The sequence below is a fragment of the Dipteris shenzhenensis genome, chromosome 16 (assembly GCF_047967505.1).
Source record: "Dipteris shenzhenensis isolate YYH24624 ecotype China chromosome 16, Dip_SZ_1.0, whole genome shotgun sequence".
In the NCBI taxonomy this organism is placed as follows: Eukaryota; Viridiplantae; Streptophyta; class Polypodiopsida; order Gleicheniales; family Dipteridaceae; genus Dipteris; species Dipteris shenzhenensis.
Window position 1 is genome coordinate 16,051,334 of NC_141611.1, and position 12,113 is coordinate 16,063,446.

The 12,113-nt window shown below is 43.8% G+C and overlaps 1 protein-coding gene across 2 annotated transcripts in view; it reads right to left on the minus strand.

Moving 5' to 3' along the window:
• RECA1 (recA DNA recombination family protein) overlaps positions 1-12,113 on the minus strand; it is a 53,943-nt gene that overhangs the window by 17,622 nt on the left and 24,208 nt on the right. The gene's annotated exons all lie outside the window — the stretch shown is intronic.

Here is a 12,113-nt window from a genome sequence, read left to right on the forward strand (position 1 = left end):
AAGAAAAAATTAGGGTCATATACTCACAAATACAGAAAACATTTAGGCAAACAGCTTTTTATCTGTTTATTATTCTATTTGTATACAAACTGAGATAGATGCACTTAATGCACAAGCTTATGAAGCAAAATCACTTGTCATCACTTTAATAGCTGTAAAAACCATGAGAATCACCTTCTTAGAATCCACCACCAATTCCAAATGTTACCTCAACAAATAAAGGCCATCCTCAAAACGGACATAATGTGCTTCACAGATTCTGTCTGAAAACAGAATTGAATAAGCAAAAATTACCAGGAATAAACTATCGCATAGAAGGTTTAACATTTTATATGGCACCAAAAAAAATGGACAGATCCAACTCTGAATTTAGTTTGAATATTAAAAGGTGCAATAGAAAGGGCATTGGATCTAATTAGTTGTGTCTATTTTGTCGAGTAGCCTGGGCCTGTGGTGTGAAAGGAAGGTCAGTTTTGAACCCAAAATTAGGGTGCTAAATATGGCACACCTCCCAATAGCAATCATCCTCCTGCTTCTCCTGGACTCCTTCTAAATATGACGAAGGGAGGACCCCCTTCGTCATACATGCCAGACCAGCATGAGGACAGAAACGAGACCAGGTAGCAGATGCCCCAATTTTGGTACTCTCATATCAGAGCCAGCACTAAGCTGCCTTTCAACATACATGGGTGAGATCCACAGTGAGAGCAAGAGGGTGCCAAAGGCAGATCTCAACATGCTCCAGTGACACCAGGACTCCTGTGAAGCTCCTTCATAGCTCCAATCACTTATTGCAGACACCAGAGACTACCTCCCTCTCGATGAAACACCACTTTGCAGCGGATTGTTTCACGACGCCCACGAGTGAGCCCTATGGAGCAGACGTTGAGTGACATTTTGCAGACCTGACATGTTTCTGAGACATCAGGAGCTCTAAAGATCCTAGTCCAGCTTGCTCATGTTACTTCAGAGACGTACTTCTTTTCAAATTTTGCCCTACAATTTCTTTCTGGTATTTTTGGTAGAGGAGTCATACATCTTTTTTGCTCTTTGCAGATGTTGGTAAATCACATTCTCTCTCAAAGTCTAACATGGACAAAATCTTGGCTTTAACAAGATCAATGTGTTTATAGTATTGCAAACATGGGAGCAAAAACAATCAAGCTAAAAAATGAAGGTTTCATGCTATGTACAATATGGAACAATAAGGTCTACATAGGAGCGAGAGGGTTGGAAGGGTTTGCATGCTATATAAGAAAGGGATGGGAAATGTCAGTCACAATGACCAAAGAGGTCCGAAACAAGAGTATATGTGGTTTAAATCAGGAAACATCAATATAAAATGTTTATGGTAGTCTGCTATGTTTAGAAAATGAGTGGTGAACTATGGATGTAGTATGTTGGTTTACCCTTAGGGTAATCATGTGAATTAGGATTATCAAAAGGTTCCAAGAATGGTAGACCTGCCACAACTTTATGTCATTGGCATGGTTTGCTGTTTTAACGGGGCTGTTTTCGAAACCAAAAACGGCGTTTTGGACAAGCCTTTTTTTTTTTTTAATACTTTTTTGTAGAGCCTTTGGAGCCTAGACAGGGAAACGTATATATAGAGCAGCCCATATGATGTGGCATGTTCCCCTCATACATCCCACATGGATGAAGGGGAAAGGTTCAACATGGCACCGTTCTATTGGTCACTTGGATTTGCCATAGGCACGGGAAGAAGCATAAGTAGGCCAGGTGCCTTCTGTCTATCATATTTCACTTTCTGACAAGTAAGGCATTATGTGACAAACTGATGTATATCTTTCCGCATCCATGGACAAAAGAAATACCTATCTAGTGCTTGAGTTGTTGCTGTAATTCCTCTATGCCCAGCATAGGGAGGTGCATGGCATTTCTCCAAAATCTTTTTCCTCATCTCCTAGGTGATGCATAGACAATGATCTTTCATTAGATACCCATCTTTCAAGGAATAGTGGCTAGTAGACTGCCCCTCTTGCACTTGCTGTAAAATCTCACTCGAGGTGCTGATGAGACATCCCCATTTGTTGTCCTTTATCGGTCCATCGTTGACTTTTCTAGCCGCAGAGAAGTCCTTCTAGTGGGGGACTTCAATGCGAGGACAAAAACCCGTCCGTCCAGTACCACTTCTTGATTTCAGAGATGATTCCACTCTACTGGCAGATGTTGACCTTGAGGAGGCAGGTATGCTACGGGTTTCGGCTGACAGGCGAGGTCCACTCTCATCCTATGGGCAGGCCCTATTAGACCTAGGTAGAATACATGATCTCATTATCTATAATGGTCTTGACAGATGGCCCGCTTCAGGTGGTTTCACATGCTTTCCATATGGGGGGGGGCTCCAGTGTTGTTGATTACATCATGGGATCCCTTGGCTTCACATCTCGCATTACTGACTTCACTGTAGCACCTCTCTCCCTAGGGGCTGATCACACATACCTTTTCTTTCGCATCTCCACCTCCCTTCGCACAGCACCTTCCACCCCACTCAGTGCTTACTCCACCTACCACAATATACGCTTTGATCGGGATCACTCACCTTCTTACTCTAGCCGTCTATACATACTTCTCGCTTATATTGACTTCATCCCCCTTTTAGAGGATCGTGCTGCCCTTGTCACCCGCTCACTATACGAGGCTGCCATTCACGCTTTTCCCCACACCACCTGCTCCACCCGCCCACCACCCCCTGGAACCGTACCCTATAATAGTTGGTACGATGATGAGTGTGAGGCCTTACGCCGTCAACTCAGATTCGAAACCAAAAACAGTCTTTCGACGCACCAGATACGCTACGTGAATACCGTAGACTGATACGGAGGAAGAAACTAGACTTCGTTTGTTGAAACGCGGAGGAGCTACTGAACATTTTGTTAAGTAACAACTCTAAGGACTTCTAGCGGAGATTTCTAGAAGGACGGTCCCCTCCGCCACTCACTGACACCCAGATCTGGTTTGATTATGCACACACACTTTATGACATCCCAAATCAGCCAGTCCCTAGCCTCTCACACATGCCTCGTCCCACATCCTGCACCCTCTTCACTAGAGGAGGGGTAAAGGATGCTGTAATGAAACTTCATAATGGCCGAGCGAAGGATCATGAGGGACTATGCACTCAGTTCATTGCATATGGGATTAACCTCCTAGCCCCGATCTTAGCAAAGCTTTTTAATGAAGCAGTTTGTTTGGGATTTCCACACACTTGGACCATTAACACTATCTCACCCATCCACAAGGCAGGGGATCCCATGAGCCCGGAGAACTACAAGACCATTATGATTGGACATGTCATGTCCAAGATTTATGCATCAGTACTTGACTCCGAGGTTAGCAGAGTTGCAGAGTGTCGAGGACTCGCAGCAACAGGACAGGCCAGATTCCGACGTGATTATGGAACCATGGACCACATTCTGACGCTCAGATGTATCATCGAGGAGGCGAGGTCACGGAAGCAGAGGGTTTATTGTTGCTTTGTGGATTTTCGCAAGGCATTTGACACAGTCCCAAGAGCCCGCCTCATACAGCGCCTATAGGACTTAGGTTATGACCAGGAGATCATTTGGGCTGTCATGGCACTTTACGAGAGAGTTTCTGACAGAGTTCGGGTAGGATCCGGGTGGACAGACGAGATCGTGAGTACCATCGGGGTCAAACAAGGGTGTCCTTTGTCGCCTACCTTGTTTGGCCTCTACATTGACAAGCTTGAGACAGTGATGCAGACACAGGGGGGTGTAGGTTGCTCTCTTGCGGGCACACTGATCTAGATTTTGCTCCATGCAGATGACGTGGCTCTCTTGTCTTCCTCAGCAGAGGGGCTTCAGAGACACCTAGACGCACTACAGTCCTTTTGTGAGTCTCATGATTTGAAGGTCAACCTGGGTAAAACCAAGGTCATGATCTTCAATACATCTCGAGCCATCATGCATCAGGAGCAGTTCACATTTGCGGGGTCATCTGTTGAGATAGTTTCATCATACACTTATCTTAGGGTTATCTTCTCCGGACCGAGCTTCACTATGAGACCCGCGATGCAGGCACGCTTGAGTAGAGGATATGTCTCATTGGTCAGGCTAGAAAGGCAGTGCTTCCACTCACACTTTCAAGATCCACGCACCAAGGGGTTGCTTTTTGACTCCTTGGCTCGCCCAACGGGAATGTACGGCAGTCCTTGTTGGGGGCCAGACTTGTTGGATACAGAGTCGGCCCGTGTGGAGCGGCTACAGGTTCTCATGCTATCACGGATAATTCGTGGTAAGTCATCCGTTCCTCACCAGATCATTCAGGCTGAGTTTGGGTCACCCCCCTTACAGCTACATGCTGCATTTCAGGTCATCACATATCTGTACTGAGTTAGGGAATATGGGGATTATACCTCCGGGCGTAGCAGGCTACCATGGATAGCTTTATCCTCTTCTATGGCACTTGCAACATGAGGAGATCAGAGGTGCTAGTATGCATGTATAGAGAGATGGTTTGAGCGACTGGGGCTCCACATGGATAGACTACCTCCCTTCCACTATAGCATGGATGCTCCGTTCTCTCCCCTCTTATCACACGAGGTCAACCAGGTTATCCGTGTGGATCTACTACAGCTACACACTTTTCGGACCTGGTTGGAACCGAGTGAACTCCCAGTGAAGCTTAGCTTCTACAAAGATCACTTCACAGTGGAGGGTTCATTGACCCACCAGGATACACACAGATTCACCTACCCCACTCGATGAGGATCTCTCTTGGGCAGTTCCGGGTCTCTTCACACAGACTTCGCATCAAGAGCGGCAGAGCAGAGCGACTACCCAGGGAGCGGCGCATATGCACACTATGTGACATACAGGAGGTTGAGACAAAGGAGCATTTCATCTTCAGGTGTCCTGTGTACTATGAGATCTGAGGACGTTTCCACTGCCTCTTCAGAGATAGTATGGGATTTTAGCCCATTTCCTCTCCTACCCAAACCAGCGGTGTTTGGCAGGTTTCATTCATAACATAAGGCACTTAGACACCGCGAGAGGATACTCCGAGCACGAAGACAGGAGCAGACTTCTTCCTTGGTTTATCCCTCTCAGAGCTCTATCACGGAGTTCTTTCAGCTAGATCACATGGACCCCAACGAGACGAGGCCTCGACATGACCGTGACCCGGAGCCCGTGATCCGACATCTCAGACAGAGGGTCGACACACAAATCACACTTGGAGACATCTCTTGTTTAGAGTTGGCTGAGTGGCCGATAGCACTCTATTGCCGACTTCATGCCTCCACTGCCTCATCCATCCTGATATCTTACTGTTGCTAGGGATGATGATGATATTGATGATGATGCTGAGATTGATATATAGTCGACCATCGACATGACTATGTTGTACTTAGGACTTAGTACTGCCATTCTGCATTTTTTGCATTTTGCATTTTGCATTGGTATGGACGCTCGTTTAGTAGCTCCACTACCACAGCTCGTTGTATCAGGATTTTCAGAATCTCATAAACCCATCGGTCTTCCGAAGACTTTAATAAGCTTTCTTTCTTTCTTTCTTTCACCAAAATCTGCATCATTAGCGTATTGCTCCCTCATGTCTTCCAGATCCGATGATAAGAAATAGTCACATTGTTCACCTAGGGTCTTCAAGACAAGGCATCTGCCACTTTGTTCCTAACTCCCAGCGTATGGACAATCTGAAAATGATACATTGACAGCATGTTTGCCCATTTCATATGCTTCTCGGAGAGTTTTGTCTAAGTCAAAAAGTATCTCAGACTTTGGTGATCTGCTTTAACTGTAAAATTTGCACCCAAAAGATAATGCGTCCATGTATGGATGGCATGAATTACAGCCAACAACTCTCTCATAGATTCCCAAATATCTCTTTGAATCCCGAAGTCTCCTGCTCTCATAAGCCACTACAGACCATTCTGATGCAATGCAGCCCCAACACACTCTCCACATGCATCACAATCCACATCAAATGGCTGATACAAATCTAGAGCTATCAAGATTGGTTCTATAGTTAGCCTCTCTTTGAGTGTGGTGAATGCTGTCTTTTGTGGAATTCCCCGTCTAAAGGCTGCATTTTTCTTAGTAAGGTCGTGAAGTGGAGCGGCTGTGTCCGCAAAATGCCTGATAAATCTTATGTAGTAAGAACACATGCCAAGGAAACTACGGACTTCATGCACAATTTTCAGCTCTCGCCATCCCTAAATGGCTTGGATCTTTGCCGGATCCATCCGTATCCCATCTTTGGATATTATATGCCCCAAGTAATGAATCTCTTCCAAGAAAAATTCACTTTTTGTGCTGTTTGCATAGAGTTGGTGATTTCTCATCTCTTGAAATACTGTAGCAAGAGCTCTTCTTCCGACTTAGAAAAGACAATAATGTCATCGAAGAAGGTATCCGTGAGCTGTCTGTAGGGTCGGAAGATACGATCCATCATCCTATTGAAAGTGAGGCTATATCCTCACTTGGTGATAACCACTCTTTAAGTCTATCCTGCTGAAAACTAAAGCCCCATTTAACTGATCCAGCACATCATCAATGCGTGGAACAAGGAATCCGTTCGTGATGGTCATTTTGGTTAGTGTGTGGTAATCCACGTACATACGGAATGAACAATCTTTCTTCTGTACCAACAGTACAGGGGAGCAAAAAGGAGAAGAATTGCGTTGAATCAACCCCTTGGACAACAAGTCCTGCACCTCGGCCATAATCTCCTCGCTGAGTTGGACTAACTCTGTATGGGGGCCTATTAGGTGGCTCACTGCTAGGAATGAGTTCTATGCCATGATCTTAAGTCTCTCAGTGGGTGACTCCCCCGGCAAAGCGTTAGAAAAGCAATCTTTAAAATTTTCAAGAAACTGAAATTTATTTTGATCTGCCTCACTTATTTCAGCATGCATTTCAACATCTCTCTCTTTTACAAAAACCATGTAAGCTGAAACTACAGACTTTATTTCTTTTCCAACAAAACTATTTGATACAATGGGAATAATTTCCCCTCTATTCCTAGCAACCACATGCTTTACTTTGCCCCTATGTACAAACTCCAACACTCTCTCACGAAAAGTCAACTTCACTGCCTTGCAATGGAACCAAGCCATACCCAAAACCACATCGTGATGTTTCAGTGGACAGATGAAGAAGTTTTCCTGATCCACATAACTATGTACATGAAGACGGAGCTTCCCTATCAAGGGAGTGACTCGCACAAGGTTCCCACAGAACATTTGGTCAGCATCCAAAGCCTTGCCCAACAACTCCTCCGTCTTTATTCCCAACCTCAAGGCTAAATCTTCTTATATAAAGTTATATGTAGCCCCTGGATCAAATAAAATCAGCTCTTGCTGGTCTCTGATCTTGCCCCATGATAGCAGCAATTCTAGTTCCTCTGGGTTTGAAACACGACCCAGTACATCAGGAATTCCTTCCGCCATTGGTTTGTGTGGTCCTCGTGGCTTCTCTGCTCTTTTCTCTTCGGAGTTGAAGGCTTTTCTGAGCACTGGGCAACCACATGCCCCTCTTTGCCGCATCTGAAGCATTTACCCTCTTTTCTGAAAGTTTCAATCTGTTCAGGGGTAAACTATGGTCTTCCCTTATAGGGCTTTTGTATTTGGTTTCCCCTCGGCTTTTGAGGCTGAAATCCCCTCTTCTAAGCTTTGGGAAACTCTTTAGTCTCAGACTTGGGGGTCAATGGCTTTCTATCCCCCGGTATTACTGCCTATAGTGAAGGCACAGTAGTAGGATCTAACTAACTTCCCACCATCTTTGAACTCTTTAGTCTCTGCTTTCTTGCCAGACTTCTTCTTCTTCTTCTTCTTCTTCTTATACTTTGGCTCTGAGGATCCAAAAGAAGAAGATGATGTGGAGGATAAAGAGGTACAGCTAGAAGAAGAAGACGAACTAGATGAACTATGATGATGCTTCGCCTTTTTCTTCTTGAAAAGAGAACCTTCTCTTTTCCTCTTTTTGCTGTCCTTATGGTGAAACTTCTTACTCTTTCTCAATATCTCATCTATGGAATGAGGAGAGACTCAAGGATCTCTTTTTGCCCACGACTTCCTGATTTGCTCCAGAAGGAGGCTTGTCTAGCTCTTCCTCAAAGAGAGGTTGTACCATCCTGCGAAGCAAAGGGTTTCTTCGTGCCTCTCCCAACTGAGTAATTAACTCTCCGTAGGTATTCTCTTTATTTATTTGCATAGCCTCTGCCTGCTGAACCTAATCAGTCTCTACAATTCCCCCATGGGATGATTGGGCATGCTACTGTGAAGTCATCACTGCAACTTATCTGGTATTTGCAAACTCACACACACTGTGTATGCAACTGATGCACACAACCTTTGTTTCCAAAGAGAAAATACCTCAGCAAGAGGTGTAATGCATTCTCAACTTAACCCCAACTCTTGCCAGTAATAGGTTCTCAATTCAAAGCATAAACCCCGTTTCTGGCTGCTGCAAAAAGCACTCAGAATGTATCTGTTTCCCCTTTACTGAGTACAAAGGTATGTATCTTTATCTCTCTGCAAATCTCTGATTTCCTCTGTTTTCTGCTGATTTTCTGACAGGAAAATAACTACCAGATAGGTGGAAACTGATAACAAAAACTGTCTCTGCAACTGTCTTTTTGACAGTAACTGGATGAGTAATCGGCTGGTTACACTAACTAGACTAATTGGTTTTGATTTGGTTGGATTGACCGACTAGTGGGTCTGGAACGAGACCACTAACTTAACCAAACAGATTAACTACACCAGTCTAGTCCTAGTTAGTCAAACAGTCTGATTAGATGGAGGTTCTGGTTTGTCATGACAAGAGAAATCACTAATCCATGATTAAAACATTATTATATATTATACGTCAATCGTGTAACATGTATATGTATTTATGATGGACACCGACCGATTTGCTATGGCAGTGGATCATCTCAGTAGATAGGACTAGTTGAGCTTGAGCCACTGCTTCAAACGGCATCAAATTTGGACATGTGACACTTATTCTATTAATAAAAATGTGCACGCACGTGTCTAGCGGCAATAGGAAAGGAAAGGGTGCATTAGAGTGCATTGAATGGTAGGTGCATGGGTCATAGGATAAGGGTAGGTGTAAATAGGAAGATGGAACTTGAGTGATCTCAAGGGACATTAATGAAAGGGTATCACCCTTTCATTGTGAATCTCATGTAGCATTCTCTATTCACCTTGCATTCATCCGCCATCTCTCTCCCACCTTGCATGTAGGTCGAAAAAGAGAAACAAGTACTCTCACAAGGGCGCTCTTCCCCCATTGGAGGGCCAATCGGCATTCAAATTCTGCATGCATTGCACACATTTGCATTCTTGAGAAATCAGTTCTTCACATTTGGTATCAGAGCATCGACGATCCACTACCGGGATGGGAAGAGAAGGAGAAGAAGCAAGCACGAGGGAGGGCGCAAGCGTGTGGGACAGCAGCCAATGCAGCGTGCACGGAAGGAAGCCGTACGAGAAGGTGGCGCACAAAGAAGACTGCACGGAAGGCATAACGTGAAAGTGCCGTAGAAAGGGCACATGCGTGGAGAGCCGTACGGAAGACAGCGCGTGAAATCCTCGCACAAAGAAGGACGCGGAGGCCGTATGTGAAATAGTGCCTTGGCCGTCCCCTGCACGCAACCCGAGTTATGTTGTAGGCCGACGCAGAAGGTCGCTTGCATAGTCTGAGTTTTGGAGGCCCGAGTTGCAAAGGAAGAAACCAAAGTGCGAGTTGCAAAGGAAGACACTTCTGTTTCGTGCAAATCCTAGTTTTTGGAACCCCTAAGGTAAGGGCTTTCTCTGATTTTTTTTTGCCCTTTGGACGGGGAACGGAATATCCTAATAGGGTGACTCCCCCCCCCCCCCCCCCCCCGGGCGAATCGACCCTTAAAACCCTTAAACCGTGGGGAAAAGAGACCTCCCCGTTCTCCCCAACGGAAAGTTGGATTGGAGCAAGATTTTAAGGGGGTGATCCACCCACCAAGTACCCCCTATAACGGTATCTAGAGCTCCAAGACACTTAAAACAAGTAGCCCAAACAGAGTGTACCAGTTTACAGCATAAAAACAAGGAAGAAAGGCTAAAAGACAAGGAATTTTAAGTCGTATTTCGACACAAGCATTTCGACACAAGCGAAGCGGGAGTCGATAAGTACCACCAACTCTACAACACTTGACTTTTACTGTAAAATAAACCCCTTTTCTGGAATTACAGCAAGTCATTTGCTCTCTTGTATTACTAAAAGGAAAGAATGGAAGGAGAGGGATATTCAATAATGAACTTGTCCTTTTTCATCCACTACCACAAGAAGATAAGGAGAGAACACCATCATCTCCTCCTGAAGAGGATAATGTAGATGAGAGTTACACAGATATTGAATATAATAACCCACATATAGAATTACCTTCATCTCTCCTTCAAGAATCTCTTGATAGAGAGTTTTCCTTTAGAAATGAAGGGAGAAACGAGTCCATCTAAGAGCAAGGCACTGAATTTAGATCTTTAACTCAAAATCCCATACACATGGATTATAATCCAAGTGCGAGAGGGAGAGAGGAGTCTCCCGTTGATAAGCTAGTTTCTCAGCTTAGCCATATGATTGAAAAGCCCATTATGACCAAATTTGGGACTAAGAGAGTGCTGAATTTTGGAGATGAAGATTTAGGTACCCCCTCGAAGAGAGCCAATTTCAACCTCGACAAAGAATAGAGTTCCCAAAGTATGATAAAGCAAGAGACGCGGATAAATTCCTCAATTGGATTCGCCATTTTGAGCTATATTTTGCCCATCAAGATAAGACCGACCACGAGAAGCTTGCTCTTGCCACACTGCATCTACAAAAGGATGCTTTGATGTGGTGATCCTTATTACAAACCGGAAAAGAGCCTATTCTTCAATGGTCCAAGTTTGTAGAACAGCTTAAAACCACTTTCATGCCTCCGCCGAGGCATGAAGAAGAATTGGCCTTCCGTTGGAAAAGGTTCAGGCAATTCAATAACGAGAGTAACGCTGAATTTACAGCTAGGTTCTGGAAACTCTCTTTAGATTTACCTGAGAAGAGCGAGGATTGGGAAAGGTTCAGGCAATTCGATAACGAGAGTAACGCTGAATTTACAGCTAGGTTTTGGAAACTCTCTTTAGATTTACCTGAGAAGAGCGAGGATGATAGAAGGAAGAAGTATTTAGCAGCCCTGACCCCGAAAGTGAGGTATGAGGTTGAAATATATACCTTTGTAAGACTAGAATAAGTCCAATCATACAAATTTAGAAATTTTGTTGTTCTAAAGATCAGAAATCTACAAAGGGGAAAAAAAAAAAAAAAAAGAGAGAAAATGAAAGAGAAGAAAAAAGAGGTAAACAAAAACTTTTATGAAAAGCAAAAGGAAGACATACTAAGCAAGCAAAGCAACACTTATGTCGTCATCAGTGCCCAAGCATAAGCAGCTATACTCGGTTTCTAAAGACCCGCGGAGTCTCTTGGGCAAACCCAGTGCTTACTAAAATACGTCAAATAAACAATAGAGAATGAAAACAAGAAATAAAGAAGAAACGAAGCAGGTGACTTAAGCAAAAGTAAACAAGCAAGTCAAGAAACAAAAACTTCCAAAAAACTAGAAACTCTCTCTCTCTCTCTCTCTTATTTAAAACATAAAAAGTTAAATGGCACTTTACACTTATGTCTCGTTTCTGCAAAGAGGCAAAAATAAATTTCTAACTTAGAAAGCACAAGTATACTCAAACAAACTCTCTTTAGAAACTAAAAGAAAAACGGGCTATTCAGCTCCCCGCTTTTTGTTTTTAGCTTATGTTCAATCATTCTAAACAAGCCTAAGGCCGAAACACCATAGAAAAAAGACTTCATATCTAAGAATGTGCGAACTTTTTTCATTATTTTCCTTGGATTATACCTCTTGTGTAATAGTAAAGTGATCAAATTACTACATTGAGTGATAAAAGCCTCCTTAGTTGTACAAAGGCGGGAAAATCTATGGAATTGGGAAGAAATGACTCCATATTTTGCCAAATCAGAAATGTTTGAGTCAATGTGAGGCATTTTTATAATGTGTAAACCACTATATTCAGGTTGTTC